This window comes from Hemicordylus capensis, chromosome 2, assembly GCF_027244095.1.
Source record: "Hemicordylus capensis ecotype Gifberg chromosome 2, rHemCap1.1.pri, whole genome shotgun sequence".
Lineage (NCBI taxonomy): Eukaryota > Metazoa > Chordata > Lepidosauria > Squamata > Cordylidae > Hemicordylus > Hemicordylus capensis.
This window is the reverse complement of record NC_069658.1, coordinates 241,242,518-241,254,853: the sequence shown is the minus strand read 5'-3', so window position 1 is coordinate 241,254,853 and position 12,336 is coordinate 241,242,518. Positions and strand designations below refer to the sequence as shown.

The following is a 12,336-nucleotide window of genomic DNA, read 5'->3' as shown; positions in this document are numbered from 1 at the left end:
GGCCTCTCTGGGTAAGGCTCCTTCACTCTCCAGGAATGGCTGCTGCCGCTTTCTTTATTGGGACCCAGCATTCCTTGAGGGTGTGTTCTTCTGGCAGGGTTGTGGGGCCTCTCTGCTGGGTGGGGGGACACTTATCCAGCGGCCTCAGAGGCATCCTACCTTTGAGGCTGGAGGTGGCCCACCGCCCTCTTGTCTGCACTGTTTGGTAGCATCTCTCCAGGGTCTCTTGCACAGGACTTCTCAACCTGCTACCCAAAGCCTGACATGGGTGTGTGGAGGACTCAGCCTGAGGCTTTCTGGACACAAATGCTGCCTGTTCTCTCTCGGTGCTGATGGCTCTCTGTCCTGTTTGTTGATTTAACACACTTCTATACCACCCCAAACCCACGCCGCCCCTTTGGTGGTGGGCCCACCGCCACTGGCAGCACTCTAAATAGCCCTGAGCAGCAAGCTCTGGCAGATGGAAACCAGTTAACTGCCAAGTCACCCCCTTTGGGCCCCAGCAGGGGCGTAACGAGGGAGGGGCAGGCAGGGTACGTGACCTAGGCGCCTTTGCAGGGGTAACGCAAACTGGCTGCCATGCCCCGCCCCCAACCACCCCAATTAAATTTTTTTTTAAAAAAATGTTTTTTTAAAAAAATAAAAAATTATTCCCCCCGCTGCTGCTCACAGCTGCCTCCGCCGTGGCTGACCCGCCCACACACCCCCACTCGCTCAGGCGAAATCTCCAGGGCACCAGCAGGCGGGCGGGCACTCTCCCATTGGCTGCTCAGAAGACTGTGTGCCTGCCTGTGTGCTGTGGGCAGTTGCAGCAGCTGGTAGGCTCTTCCCCCGCCTCTTCCGCTGCTAAACTTTCCCATTGGGCACCAGCGCGCCCTCCCCGTCCCCAGCCAACTGCTCGCCTGCTTGCCAGCTGCCGAAGCACACGCGCCAGAACCTTCTCCTTTGTTGTGTTGCCAACTTCTGCCCTGTCCTGCCTCAGTCCGGTGCGCTGCTGGAGAGAGACCCAAGGAAAGGCAGATGGCGCAGAGTCAGGGACCAAGGTGAGAGGCTACCCGGCACAGAGGCGGTCATTCTCTCCAAGGGAGAGGTGGGGGGCGGAACGCCTGCTGCTGCGCTGCCTCCGAAAGCCCCATCCCTCTGAGGGGCCGCCTGTCCTGCTCCTCCTGCTCCTGCTCCTCCTCCTCCCTCTTCTTTGCGTGCTGAGGCATGCAGCAATAGTTTTCCCCTCTTGGGCGATGCTGTGGTGGTCAAGAACCCAGTGAGTCCTTAGCTTAAAGGCATTGGTGTTGGGTGTGTGTGTGAGCATTTCTTTCAAGTGCTTAAAGTTTCCTGCGCGTGGCGGGCGATGTGTCCCAGCTCGGTCAGAGGAGGCTTGGAGTCTTGGGCGAGTGGCAGGAGGAGGAGGCGGTGGGCGATGGCGGGGAAGCGAGAGGAGGCAGCGTCAGCTATGGGCGAGTGAGCTGCCGATGGAGGCTTCGGCGTTTGTGGGGAGGTGTGTCTTGGAGGCTGTGTGAGTGCGCTGAAGAAAGATGGGGTGTGGGGAGGAGACTTTCCACCACAGCGGAGGAAGCAGAAACAGCAGCAGGCAAGCGCTGCTGTTGATCTCCCCCTGGAGAATCACGCCTGGCTGGCATTCCCCCAGCCTTGCTCGGTGGAGGGAGGATTATGCAGTGACACCCACTCCTTCCCGGAGAAAAGGAAACAAGGAGAAAAGGAGACATGACATTTCTCTCCTCCTCCCCGCCCTCGGCCCCCGCCCCCAGGAGTAGTAGCAGCAGCAGCGGGTCTCATCCCAGTTGCCTTTGAGGAAGGAAAGGGAGGGCTCCTCTCGTGTGCTCTTGGGGCACCTCCATGAGCTGGAGAAGGAAGGAAAAGGAAGACGATTGAGCAGGGACCGTGCGGGGAAGGGGGCCTTCCTTAAGGATTTAAACTCATTCCTCAACCTCAGCGGCCGTCTGGCGAGAAGAGCACCCTGCCAGAGCTCGGGAAGCGTTGGGCAAGAGCCAAGCCAAAGGCTCTCACGGGCTGCTTTTCAGTGGAAATTGTCAGGAGAAAGTAGGGCAGGGGGCACTTCGCAGCCATGCAGCAGCCTGATCTCATGCATGTTTATTCAGAGTAAGTCCCTGACTGATATCAATGGGGCTTACTTCCCCTTCATGTAAAGCCCCGAGCCCAGGAAACCTCCTTCTGTTCTCCTGCAATACACTTTTTGAAAATGTGGTGACACAAAAGCTTCATGTTATACAGTTCCAGCCAAGCCTCTGGGTATCTTGGTGATTCTTATGTACCACAGGCAGATCCGACAGCTTTTGGAGCCTGTGTGAGTGATGGGAGGGCGGGGGGCAAGCAAATGAGAAATCTGTTGAGCAAAGAGCAGTTGGGGTGGGGAAGGCGAGGTTGGATACCACTTTGCTGTCTGGTAGGGCAGCCAGTTTACATAGGGAAATCCACATTTGATTGGGACCCTCTGAGCTTATTCAGAAAGGAAACATGCCAGAAACACAACCCTAATAAACAGAGCAAAGAAGGAAATAGCTGCCTGACTGCAGGGCTTGCATGGAAATGACACAGCTTTATTGGTACAGAGTTTTCAGGTGAGTCTATAAAAGACTGCCGCCTTTCAGGCCTTGCTTTCCAAGGTCAATCTCCATTTCAAATCTGCAGGCTGGCTGCAGCAGCCCCTGTGCATATGTAAATCCCAGAGTTCAGTAGCAATAGCAATAGCACTTACATTTATATACCGCTCTATAGCCAGAGCTCTCTAAGCGGTTTACAATGATTTAGCATATTGCCCCCAACATTCTGGGTACTCATTTTACCGACCTCGGAAGGATGGAAGGCTGAGTCAACCTTGAGCCCCTGGTCAGGATCGAACTTGTAACCTTCTGGTTACAGGGCGGCAGTTTTACCACTGCGCCACCAGTAGGGCTTCCCTTCAGGATTTTAGGCTCAATTCCAATATCACAAAGTTAAACAAAAAGGGCTACACCCGCCTCCTCTTTTTGAAAACACAAAATCTAGCAGTTAGCTGGATCTGTCTACAGCACTAATTGGAACACACAGCTCACTTGCAAGGCAAGTTTCAAGAGAAACGTAGTAGTTTTTATATTACCAAAGCTAAATATTGACTTCAGATAGTAAACTCTCTACTAGGAAATAGTACCTCTGTTGAACTCCAGTGTTTGGACTATACCCAACCAGTTGCAAGGTCAGAGTTGTATTGCTTTGCTTTTTCATTTCAATATCTCTGAGGGCAGTTCAATAATGAATAAGTGACTCACCTCTGTAGAAAGAGAGAAAATAAGCTGAAAGTAAATCTCCAATCATTAGATCCCTGCATATCCCGTCTCATCAATGAGTAGTAGCTGCTGCTTTTGCTGTGACAATCTTTTAAACTGAACAGATGCTGAGGAAGATTAACTGTTGCCTGCTAGCCTAATCTAACACTTTTGGACTAACTTCTTTCTGTAATAGCAAGATGATGTTCCTGCTGTATTTGTGCAATGTTCTATCGATGACACTGTGCTTGTATCTCAAACTCTTCTGTTGGCCCAGAAATTGATATTAGGCTGCAGGCTCTTTTTGGGGTGGGTGGGAGGACTAATTGGGAACAGAGGCGTTTTACTGTCATGTGGTGTCGTAGATTGGGGCTTTGGGCGTGTTTGTGAGGCGAGACATGGAGCCTGCCTCCTCGGTTAGTATGAGACCCCATGGAGCAGTGGGGGGCCCATTTTAAAATCTCGTTTCTAGGCCCACTCCAACCTTGCTACGCCCCTGATATCCTTTAATTATTTTCAGAGTATCTGGGAAAAGTCAAATTCTCCATTTATTTTTAAAACTTATGTAATAGTGATGCTACAGTGCATAGTAGGGAATTAGACAGGCGCTTCTGTTTAGTTTTCCAAGTACACCTCCACATAGTATTTGGCTATTTCATGAGCCCCAGCATACTGAAATTTGTAGTTTTCCAGCATTTTTAACTTAGCTATGTCCACTGCTAAATAGTTTTTGAAAGATTAAAAGATTAACAAGCTTGACTTGTATTTCTGAGTTGATATTATGGTAAAGTTATCTGAAAGATGGGTGTCAGATGTTTGGACAAGGGCGCAATTTCAGTGCTTGCCCTAGGCGCTATTTTCCCTAGATACGCCTCTGGGCTCCAGTCCTGCAAAGCCTCAGCACAGTCCAGCAGCCTGTCCTGGGGGACAGATAGTAAGAAGGGGGGGGGCAGAGGCAGAAGCCGACAGGCAGGCACCCAGTCCCTCACCTGGGGTCTGCCCTGGAGGCAGATGTTCCTCCTCCTCTTCTCTCCTGCAGGCTATGTCTTGTTGATGTATCTCTTGTAAACTGGCCTTCTTCCATAGGGTTCTGATCAGCAATGGTGGGCTTATTGGATTATTCCATTATACTGGGAAACTATTCATTTGGTTGAGAGAAAGGAACTGCTCGATCCTGTTGGCTGAGATGTAGGAAGTGTACAAAGCAACTGCAAAGGTGACCCCACTGGAGTTTAGGTAGTTTCACTCACTCTCTCACTCACCCCTGTTCCAGTGCCGGTCCTGTAGTCACTGCCACCAGGGCTGTCCCTAGGGGTTTGTGTGGCTGGGGGCGAATCAGCATGTTCGGGGGGCCCTTAACCAAATAAATCAATAATACACATTGCCTATTACTAAGACATAAATATACACACTTTTAAGACATTTGCATCCCAAATTGGAAAGCATCATACCACCATCCATCCAAATAGTTCACAGAATGCCCACTGCTCCTCCATTTCAAAGGAAGAAAATAATCCATCTCTTTCTGACACAACATTTTAATCCTACATTTCTATTCCGTTTTTCCTCCAAAGACCCAGAGCAGTGTTCATGGTTACTTATGTCATCACAGCCACCCTGTGAGGCAGGTCAGGCTGAGAGAGACGTGACTGGCCCAGAGTCACCCAGGGAGATTCATGTTTGAACAGGGATTCGAACCCGGGTCTTTCTGGTCTTAGCCCAACACTAACCAGTGTTCCCTCTAATTTTTAAAATCAAAGAGTGGAATGAGTTTTGTTCTGGGCATCAGTATCAGAGCAGTGTGTGCACATGTGAATAATTATATATAGATATATGGTGCGCACACACACACACACTCTCTCTCTCCATAAACATGGAAGGAAAGAAATGTATTTTACAATTCTATTTTATTTATAAAATTTGTGCTCCTTCCAGGCAGTATTTACTTCATCAATATAAGTAATCAAAAATATTAAATATAAGAACTTATTAAATACAGGTTCCTATATTTAATATTTCTGAATACTTATATTGATGAAGTAAATACTGCCTGGAAGGAACGCCACCTATCACACAAATGGAATAATGCTGTAAAGTTGTGTGTCTCATTAAAAAAACTCCAAGTAAGAATCTAACCCCTTTCGACAAATAAATCATTATATTAGGAACAAAACTTATCAAAATTAATCTAAATATTATCTACAGAGAAGAAAAGCATGTCTTTGTAACTTTATATTTTTATTTATATATATATTTATTTATTGGATTAACATATTCTTATACTGCCCAAAATTCATGTCTCTGGGCGGTCACAACAAAGCAAACTACCAAATTAAGAGAGAAAGTTAAAATATTAGTTAAAATTAATGACAACAAAAATTAAAACACCAGTTAAAACAAAGTAAATGATACAGCAAAGCTCTGCAACAATTCAATCCTTAAAACTTTTAAACCATGTTAAAACTATTAAAACAATATTCAATTAAAAGCCTGGGTGAATAGATAAGTCTTTAAAGACTTTTAAAAAGTTGTCAGAATTGGGAAGGCTCATATTTCAGCAGGGAGTGTGTTCCAAAGATTTGAGTCAGCAGCAGAGAAGGCCCATCCCCAAGAAGCCACCAAACGAGCCAGTGGCATATGCAGACGGACCTCTCTTGATCATCGCAATGAGCTGTGGGGTTCATAACAAAGAAGACGTTCTCCTAAATACCCAGGGCCCAAGCCGTTTAGGGCTTGAGGGGTTATAACCAGCAGCTTGTATTTTGCCCGAAAACCTGTTGGCAGCCAGTGTAGATCTTTCAAAATGGGAGTAATATGGTCTCTCCTAGATGACCCAGAGATCAACATAGCAGCCGCATTGTGTACCAAGGGCAGCCCCAGACATAGAGTGCATTACAGTAATCGAGTCTGGAGGTTACCAGCCTATGTACCTCTGTTCTGAGGTCACTTATCTCAAGAAACGGACGCAGGTGGCGTATCAGCTGCAGTTGGTAGAAGGCACTTCTATCCACTGCCTCAGCCTGGGACACCAGGGAGAAGTTTGTGTCCGGAAGCACCCAAAGACTGCGTACTTCTTCCTTCTGGGGAAGTGTGACCCCATCCTTGGTAATATTATCAGTGTCCTCCTAAAATTATTTAGTGTAGTAGTCTCATATATTAACAATCACCTTTCTTTCCATATTTTAATCTATGAGGACTTCCCGTATATGAAATGGTTTATCTTCACCAAAAGCACTGATAATAACTACACCATTAGACAACTCGCTTTTTAAATTTTTTATTGGTTTTTACATTATCTTAACAATCCTGTTACATCTGATTAAGTAAATATTGACTTCCCACTCACCAATCTGCGTGATTCATTAGCTATACAAGTCAACCATTGCTATAGTAATTCAAAACATATATTCTACACATTGCAGACTCGATCTTACTCTACCTAACCTGCTATTATAACTAAATTTCAAACCCTGCTTAAAGGTCCATATCAGAAAAATAGTTCTTTAAGTATAGTAAGAATGGTTTCCAATCTTCTTTAAAACATTCCAAGTTTTCATCCCTTATCAGTAAGTACACATTTCTTATTACTTTCTCAAAGAATCACATTTGCTGAATCCAACTGGGAAGAAGGTAACGTTTTCTTTTCATGTTACAAGCAACAGAGACCTCACATTATTCCACAAGCAAGCAGCAAGCAGGTGTAGCTCACTGCTCCAGCCCAAACAGAAGGGGGAAGGGCGGGTGGGAGGAGGGATCAAAGAGAGTTTTGGAAGTAAGAAGGAAAGACGGGAGGAGAGAAGAGAGGAAGAGCAAGGGGGAGGGGAGCCCCAAGAGGAAAGTGCTGTGAATGTAGCCATGGGGCACGCAGGAGAAGGGCAAGGGGCAGTTGGGGTCCAGAGAGCAGTCCAAACAGCATCCAAAAGCTACACCCCAAACTCTGACTCCAGAGGAGTCCCATAAGGGACAGAGAAAGAAAAAAGGAAAACCAGTAAGGAGCTCACAGTAACACCAGAAATAGGATGAAAAAATAAAAGAAATGAGCAGGGAGATGAAGAGGAAGGGGGCCAGGAGAAAGAGAAAGCACAGGGGGCTGAGTGGGAGGTGAGAGAGGGAACTGAGGGCGGCTGCTTGGCTCCAGTCGACTGCGGCTCCTGCCTGCTGGTTGTTACTGCCTCCTGCTTGTCCTCCATCACATCACGTCTGTCTGTCCGTCTCCTCCGTGGCAATGGCTCACGTGTGAAAGTGCGCGCACACACAGCACAGGCTGAGTCTGAATAGGTCAGCCCCACTTCCTCTTTGTGGCTTAGGAGTGATACTTGCAGCAGCAGGGGAAAAGATGGCACGGGGGAAATGACGTGCAGCAGCCATCCCAGTGCACGGGGAGACTGCCTGGCTGCCGGAATGGGCTGAGCGGGGAGCCACACCTCTGTGCGCACTCCCTCAGCCGCACAGCTTAGAGCACCAAGCCGGAAGTTCAGGACAGCAGCGAGACAGAAGCTGCTGCCTCTCTGCCTGCTGCTCCACAGTGAGTGATTGCAGCCGAGGGAAGGAGCGAGCAGCGCAGCAGCAGCAAAAAAGGGCAGTCTGTTCGACTCGGAGCCTCTCAGACACCCCGATATTCCACACCGGCACAAGGCTTCTCCCACCGCCCTAAGGACGGCCGTGGCTGCCATTTCTCTCTGCTGGATTGGGGAATTGGTGAGGGGCAGGTCCAGTGGATGCTGTAAAGGTGGTGCTCCCGCATTTAGGATAATAGAGGCCAACTCCCATCATGCAAAGGGTTCCTTCACAGCAACCCATTGAACTTCACGGCTGGGTGTGAAGCCAAAACCAAGTTACCATAGGTCACCTTTCTACACCACACCATTCTTCATGTAATGTCAATCACTGGAGTTGGCTTTCATGATTTACTTCCTGTTCTGAAGTCCACTTTGTCATTGGCTTTATTGCTTGATTTTTGATGCTTCTTTTCTACCTGCAATCTATACTATGCTTCTCTCTCTCTCTCTCTCTCTCTCTCTCCTAGCAGGTGATGGATGGAAAATCAAGACTGAAGGAGAAGCATGCGGGTCACTAGTAGAAAGTGCAAGATGTAAAAAGAAAGGACAACAGAGAAAAAGAACAAAAGAAAAGCAGGAAAGGAAGAATGTATCTCCTCCTGTTCATGCTGGTGACTGCCAAGAAACACCAATCCCAGAAGAAATAGAGAAGGGAAAGCAAAAGAGGAAGCCCTTCTCATTTGAGAAAAGCATTGGTTATAAATTATGGCTTAAATATAATTGGGGAATGAAGAGAAGGGAGAAGAAACCATTTAAGTGCTTGGTGTGTAGAAAGAGCTTCAGTCAGAACTCACATCTAAGGGAACACCAAGGAATTCATATAGGAGAGAAACCAATTAAATGTCTAGAGTGTGGAAAGAGCTTCAGTCAGAGCTCAGCTCTTAAGAAGCATGAAAGAATCCACACGGGAGAGAAACCATTTAGATGCTTGGAGTGTGGAAAGAGCTTCATTCAGAGCTCAAATCTTAGGAGACATCAAAGAATCCACACAAGAGAGAAACCATTTAGATGCTTGGAGTGTGGAAAGGGCTTCACTCGGAAATCAGGTCTGAGGAGCCATCAAATAATCCACGCAGAAGAGAAACCATTTAGATGTTTGGAGTGTGGAAAGAGCTTCAATAAGAGCTCAAATCTTAGACAACATAAAAAAATTCACACAGGAGAGAAACCATTTAGATGCTTGGAGTGTGGAAAGAGCTTCAGTCAGAGATCAGGTCTTAGGAGACATCAAATAATCCACACAGGAGAGAAACCATTTAAATGCCTGGAGTGTGGAAAAAGCTTTATTCAGAATTCACATCTTAGACAACATCAAAAAATTCACACAGGAGAGAAACCATTTAGATGCTTGGAATGTGGAAAGAGCTTCAATCAGGGTTCACATCTTAGAGAACATCAAAGAATTCACACAGGAGAGAAACCATTTAAATGTGTGGAGTGTGGAAAGAAGTTTATTAAGAACTCACAGCTTAGACAACACCAAGTAATGCATACAGGGGAGAAACCATTTACATGCTTGGAATGTGGTAAATGCTTCAGTCAGCACTCATTTCTAAGGAACCATCAAATAATCCACACAGGAGAGAAACCATTTAGATGCTTGGAATGTGGAAAGAGTTTCAATCAGAGTTCAGATCTTAGAAAACATCAAAGAATTCACACCGGAGAGAAACCATTTAGATGCTTGGAGTGTGGAAAGAGCTTCAATCGGAGATCAAGTCTTAGAGAACATCAAAGAATTCACACAGGAGTGAAACCTTTTAAATGCCTGGAGTGTGGAAAGAGCTTCAATCACAGTGCACATGTTAGAAAACATCAAAGAATTCACACAGGAGAGAAACCATTTAAATGCCTGGAGTGTGGAAAGAGCTTCAATCAGAACTCAAATCTTAAACAACATCAAAAAATTCATACAGGAGAGAAACCATTTAGATGCTTGGACTGTGGAAAGAGCTTCAATCAGGGTTCAAAACTTAGAGAACATCAAAGAATTCACACAGGAGATAAACCATTTAAATGCCTGGAGTGTGGAAAGAGCTTCAATCACAGTGCACATGTTAGAAAACATCAAAGAATTCACACAGGAGAGAAACCATTTAAATGCCTGGAGTGTGGAAAGAGCTTCAATCAGAACTCAAATCTTAAACAACATCAAAAAATTCATACAGGAGAGAAACCATTTAGATGCTTGGACTGTGGAAAGAGTTTCAATCAGGGTTCAAAACTTAGAGAACATAAAAAAATTCACACAAGAGAGGAACCATTTTGATGCTTTCAGTGTGGAAGGAGCTTCAAAAAGACCTCAAATCTTAGGGAACATAAAAAAATCCACACAGAAGAGAAACCATTTAGATGCTTGGAGTGTGGAAGGAGCTTCATTCAGAGCTGAAGTCTTAGAGAACATCAAGGAATTCACGCAGGAGAGAGACCATGAGGATTCTTGGAGTGTGGAAAGAGCTTCAGTCTTAGAGAACATGAAAGAATTCATACAGGAGTGAAACCATTTCGATGCTTTCAGTGTGGATAGAGCTTCAGACAAAGAGGATGTCTTAAGAAACACCAAGAAATTCACACAGGAATTCAAGAGCTTCCATTGGAGTTCAGATCTTATGAATCACCAAGGAATTCACACAGGATAGAAACCATGTAAATGCCTGCCTGGAGTGTGGAAAGAGCTTTAGTCAGAGATCAGTCCTTGCAATACACCAAGGAATTCACAAAGGAAAAAAACGATACAAATGCCTAGAGTGTGGAAAGAGCTTCAATCTTAGCTCCTGTCTTACCCAAGTTGAAAGAATTCACACCTGGAAGGATATACATGTTTTTAATGTATCTCACTTCCCCTTCCCCTTCCCAAAGATGCAGTAGAGGAGAGTGGAGCAGAGACTTTCTAGCCACCCCCTCCTCTCCCCCACTTCCGAAAGAAGAAGGATGGGGACAGAGGAGCTGTGGTGGGCAGCAGTGTTCCCTCTCATGTTTAGAATAGGTGAGCAGAAAGAGTTTTGTCCTGGGCAGCAGCATCAAGTCAGTGTGCGCACAGAACTCTTTCTCACTTACACACAAACACAAACCAAGAGTTACTGACTGTCGTGCAAAAGAAATATTTGCATGTTGGGAAGGAGGCTACATTTAGAATGCTTCTTCCTGCCTTTTAGTTCCCAGTGTGCCAAGTATGTGGGTTCAACATACATTCATTCATGTCATCTGGCAGAAGTTGTTAATCTCCGCTTTACTATCCCAGTGAGATCTAGCCTGGTGATCTCTAGGCTTGACGACTGCAATACGCTCTACCTGGGGTTGCCTTTGTACATTGTTTGGAAACTTCTGTTGGTTCAATATGCAGCAGCTAGATGCGTCTCTGGGGTGTCTCAGGGAGACCATCTTATGCCTATTTTGAAGCAATTGCTTTGGCTACCAATAGGTTTCCCGACCAAATAAAAAGTGTTGATGATTACCATAAAGCCCTAAACAGTTTAGGGGCAGTGACGGGAGTGGGCCTGCTTTGTTGTCACTCCTAGGCTGTGCCATGTGCTCCCTGTAGACCAGGGCTGCTCAACTTCAGCCCTCTTGCAGATGTTGGCCTACAATTCCCATCATCCCTAACTGTGGACCACTGTGGCTGGGGATTATGGGAGTTGTAGTCCAAAAACAGCTGGGGGGCTTAGTTTGAGCAGGCCTACTGTAGACGTTTGTGGTTTAACATCTTTGCCATCCTTCAAAAGAACTCTTAAGACACATTTTTCAGCCAGGCTTTTTAAAATTTCAAAATTGCTGTTTTTAATAGTTTGTTTTATTTTGCTTTTCTTGTGTTTATTTTTGTAAACTGCCTAGGACCTTTGGAGTTAGGTGGTATATAAAATACATATATGCACAGAGGCGGCTGCTCCCAGCGTAGACATCCCCGCCTAGTTCCTCCTCACATCTCCAGGGCCAGGTGGGACCCTTCTATTGGCACTAGAGTTCACAGGGCCAGCTGGGAAGGCATGTGGGAGTATTGGGAAAGCACATGTTTTTTAAGCCAAATCTGGCCACCTAGATGGGGACACTAGACATCCCAGATGGCCCATAGGATTTCCCAGCCAGTTCCATGGGCCCCTGTGGTGCCCGGAATGTGGGAAAGCCAAGGAATGATGACCCACTCTGGGAATAGCTGCCTCCACCTAGCAGCCGGAGGGGGCTGCAGAATCATGGGAATGGAGGGTCCGATGCCAAACCCTAATGGGTACCTTAAAATTAGCAACTATGAGGAAGTTCCAGAATGTCCACCATGGATTTCTAAGAGAAGATATACCTAAGAAAATCTTCTAAAAATAATGCAATAAACTCTCTTTTTTGTGTGGTTTAAATGCCAAAGAATTCTGTCTTATTTATGTCTGTATTTTTAAAAAATGCATATACCCTTTCTCAATTAGTCCTACAACATTTCTTTTTGCTTATCTCTGCAGATTGATTGCATGCATGTATAATGCAGTTTTCATATTTTGATTTATAATACG

General features: G+C 45.9%; 1 pseudogene; it reads left to right on the top strand.

The window, feature by feature from the left end:
• The window catches only part of LOC128347571 (zinc finger protein 729-like), a 55,813-nt pseudogene extending 43,627 nt beyond the window's left edge, over nucleotides 1–12,186 (top strand).
• Nucleotides 12,187–12,336: the final 150 nt, after the last annotated feature.